This window comes from Crocuta crocuta, unplaced genomic scaffold (genome assembly GCF_008692635.1).
Source record: "Crocuta crocuta isolate KB4526 unplaced genomic scaffold, BGI_CrCroc_1.0 scaffold270, whole genome shotgun sequence".
Taxonomy (NCBI): Eukaryota; Metazoa; Chordata; class Mammalia; order Carnivora; family Hyaenidae; genus Crocuta; species Crocuta crocuta.
In genome coordinates, this window is record NW_027527569.1 from 2,667,801 (window position 1) to 2,672,425 (window position 4,625).

Genomic DNA, 4,625 nt, shown 5'->3' on the forward strand with positions numbered 1-4,625 from the left:
GCTTTGAGCTGTCAGTACAGAGCCCAATGCAGGGCTTGAACCCGTAAGAGATCATGACCTGAGCCAAAGTCAGATGCTTAACTGACTGAGCCACCCAGGCACCCACCACTCCCCTAGGAGTTTTGAAGGCATTGCTCCACCCTCTTCTAGGTTTCATTGCTGGTTTTGAGAACTCTGTTTCTATGCTAGTCAGATAATAAACCTCCTAGACTGATGCTTAATTTTCTTCTCTTTTTCTCCAGTTGTTTATACACTATTGTCTGTGTTCTCTCTAAAAGATTTCTTCATTTTAATCTTCCAGCCTTATCTTCTACTAAGCTTTATGTATACTTAAAAAGTATTTTAATTTCTAAGACTTCCTTTATTTCTATTCTGTTTCTAAAAAATATTCATCTTAGTTCACAGATAAAATATTTTTCTGAGGGAGCGCCTGGGTGGCTCATTCAGTTAAGGGTCTGACTTTGGCTCAGGTCATGATCTCGCTGTTTGTGAGTTGGAGCCCTTCTTCAGGCTCTGTGCTGACCGCTTAGAGCCTGGAGCCTGCTTCAGATTCTGTGTCTCCCTCTCTCTCTGCCCCTCCCCTGCTCGTGCTCTTCCTCTACCTGTCCCTGAAAAAAATGAATAAATGTTAAAAATTTTTTTAAGTAATTTTTTGAGGATATATATGCTTTTCTTTCCTACTCTGTTAGCATTGATTTTTGTTGTTGCTGTTTTAGGTTTTAGGGTTTTTTTTTTTCTTTACTCTTGATCATATAAGTGACTTTTTTGTATTTCTGGTTAGTCTTGACCATCTATCTTATATGAATGGCCCCCAAGAGACTAATTGAAAGCTCGCTGTTTGTGCTTGACAAGTGATAGGCTTCACTAGCACAGTGCTACTCAGAAATGCCACTCAGTGAATTATTTGTTTCTATTCATTATAAAAAGGTTAGACCAGTAATAAAGAGTTGGCAGGTCAGCAACTGTAAGAGGACCAAATGTTGAGAAGTACTGCATCAGGGAAGGATTGTTAGGGGGCCAGTCATTTGGCTGGAGGTCTTTTCTTTGACTGGAACTGTTCAGTTTCTCTAAGGAATTTGCTGGTCCTCTTCAGAAAGAAGGGGTCCAAGGAAGGTTTGTTTTTTCTGCCTTTAACTCTGCTTCTGCCTTGTCCTTCACCTCACCTTCTGTTTTCTGCTTTATATGTATTTCTCCATACCTATCCCTCTGCATATCCTTTCTAACTGGTTGTCTTCCATTACTTTATACAGATAAAAATTATCTTCTCTCCTGCTGTGGGAGACAGTGAAGGGGGTGAGAGATTGTATTTGGCTGAGAGGGGGAGAGCAGATGTCTTGGGATCTGACCATTCTGATGTATGTAATTTTCAGCTAGTCATTTTCAGGCCTATTCCTTGTTGCTATAACTTTTACATCCAAGCCTGAGCTTCTCAGAGCCTGTGGGCCAAACAGCATGCTTCTCACTGGTGTCCCCCTTACAGTCTCTTTAGATTACAGCTTCCTCTGTCCTGCTCAGTCATATTCCATCTGCTTTCTGTTTTCTAGAAATCTACTGAAAGTGCTTTTCTGGGGTTTTATTTTCCCCCTATCATCAATTCTATCCTTTTTGACTCCTATCTTAAAAAAATTTTTGTTTTAGAGGTGCCTCATTTGGTTAGGCATCGGACTCTTGGTTTTGGCTCAGGCCATGATCTCACAGTTTATGAATTTGAGTCCAGAATCAGATTCAGTGCTGATGGCACAGAGCCTGTTTGGGGTTCTCTCTCTCTCCCTCTCTCTCTGCCTCTCCCTCATTCATTCTCCCTCTTTATCTTTCTCCAAAAATAGGTAAATAAATTTTTAAAACATGAAAAAAAATTGTTTTAGATGTCATAAAATAGGGGGAGCATGGGTGGCTCAGTCATTTAAGCATCTGACTTTGGCTCAGGTCATTTCACCTGAATTCAAGCCCCATGTTGGGCTCTGTGCTGACAGCGTGGAGCCTGCTTCAGATCCTCTGTCTCTCACTCTCTGCTCCTCCCCAGCTTGCCCCCTCTCCCTCTCTCTCCAAAATAAATAAACATTGAAAAAAAATTCGGTAGAGACAGATTGTCGTAAGGTAAACTTTACTTTTTTTCTTGTATTGTGTAGTTCTGTGCATTTTAACTTATGTATAGATTCATGTAGCTATCGCTGGATACAGAGCAATACTATCACCCCCACCCCCNCGTACTCCTTTACACTCATCATTTCCTCTAGGCAACCACTGATCTCTCTTCTTTCCTCAGAGTTTTTCTTCTAGAATGTCATAAATGGAATTATACCATATGTAACCTTTTGAAACTGGCTACTTGCATTAAGCATGCCTTTGAGATTCATCTAAGGTAATGATGCCTATCGATACCTCCTACCTTTTCCATTCCCTTTTCATGTTACTGGAGTGAAAGGGTGAAGAAATAAAGTCTTGGGGCCCATCCACTTTTTTAAAATCAGAAAACACCTTGAAGTACCTTTTGGTGCTTTTGTAACACTTCTAAAAATCTTAAAAGATAAACGTGTTACGTACTGTTAAGTGGTATTAATGGGAGCTTGTCTGTTTATGTGTGACAAGCTTTTTCATCCAGGGTAATGAAGAAGATTGAACTCACCATGTCACTTTCACTGTCAAGATTTGTGTGCCACTTTGTTTTAAGGAACAGAAATACAGAAAAAATAGTTTTAAAAATACATGTTAAGTTACAGGTGAATTGGTGGTCTAAAGTAATCCATGGGATGTGTTGTCTTTCCTTTTCACAACAAAGCTTATAAAAGAGTAATTTGTATTTTATTGTCATCTTCAGCTTTAGCTAATGATTCATCTCACAGTCACACTGTATTCTGTTTACTATCATCTGTGTCTAGAAGATACAGTAATTAAGAGTATGGGGTTTAGAAGCAGGCTGACCTGGCTTTTATGTATATAAACTGTACCTTCAGGTTATTTAATCTCCTAAATCATTTGCCATTTCCTGTCAGTAAAATTAGAGTTTTAATACCCTCTTGATAGATTTTTGCTTTGAGGAATAAGGGAAGTGATAGATGACAAACATTTAACAGAAAGTGTAGAAAAATGACAATGAACAATTCCCACTCTTTTTTTGTCACAGGAAGTAAACTCACCCTTATCTTGAACTTTTTGCTCCATTTGATAATTTGACACCTTCCTTCCCTCTTCATTCTTAGCATGTGGCTTTGTGACTAACTCCTGATTTTCTTCTTACTTATCTGTCCTTAGTCTCCTCTATATATCCCTTGGTTGTGCTCACCATGTACAATGTTGGGAATTCTTTGAGATTACGTTCTAGGCCCTTTTCTCACTTTATATATACTTCCTGAGCAATCTTAAGTTCCTAATCACTTCTAGTACCATCTTTGCAGTGGTTTCTTTATCTTTTCTTGTGCCTTGACATCTCTTCTGAGCTCTCGATTGTTCAGTATGGATCTCTTCTTGGATTGTCCTTGGGTTTCTCAAGTCTAAAAAGGCCCAAACAGGAACCATCACATTCTAGCCTGGTTTTCTCTTATATTTTTTGATATAGTGGATGGTATGGTCAACCACCTTTAACATTTAAGTCAGAAACCTTGCATTCATGTCCACATCATAGTTTATTATTATGTGTTTATTACCTTCCCAATTAGGTTATATGGTCCAAAGGGTCAGGGATTTAAAAAATTTTCCCCTGAGCATTTTGCAAAGTGTTAGATTCATATTAAGTAGTCAATAAATTATTGTTCAACAAGGAGTGAACTCATTCATATATTTTATACATTATTTTTTCATACAAAAAGACTTTAGAACCAGAGATAAAGATTATTAGTCCAAAGCCACCCCTTAACTTTCATGATGAAAAGAGTGAGGCTTGCAATTAGAGAAATCATTAATAATAAATACAGCAATTAAGAGATAACCAAGTATTTCTTGACTCCTAACTGTAATAAAAGAATATAAGGAATTACATATATTGATGTGCTGTCTTTTATCTGACTAGTAGTTTTTGTACACTAAACTTAACACGAACCTATTCTGCTATATTTGCTTTTGTAAAACTGGAAGTGGTTTAAGCATGGTTCCAGATTTAAAACACACATCCCATTCACACAAAACATTATTCTGGCTTTCCTTTTTTAATTTATAGTTGCTACAGGAGGATCAAAGTAAGAGTTGTAATCTTGGTGTGTTTTTTTTTAATCTTTTTAATGTTTTATTTCTTTAAAAAAATTTTTTTAATGCTTTTTATTTATTTCTGAGCTAGAGAGAGAGAGAGAGATAGCGTGTGCAGGGGAGTGTCAGAGAGAAAGGGAGACACAGAATCCGAAACAGGCTCCAAGCTCTGAGCTGGCTGTAAGCACAGAGTCCTACGCAAGGCTCTAACCCGCGAACCGTGAGATCATGACCTGAGCCGAAGTCGGTCGCTTAACCCACTGAGCCACCCAGGTGCCCCAATGTTTTATTTATTTTTGAGAGAGAGACGGAGACAGCATGAGCAGGGGAGGGTCAGAGAAAAAGGGAGACACAGAATCTGAAACAGGCTCCAAGCTCTGAGCTGGCTGTAAGCACAGAGTCCTACGCAAGGCTCTAACCCGCGAACCGTGAGTAAAAAGTAGTAC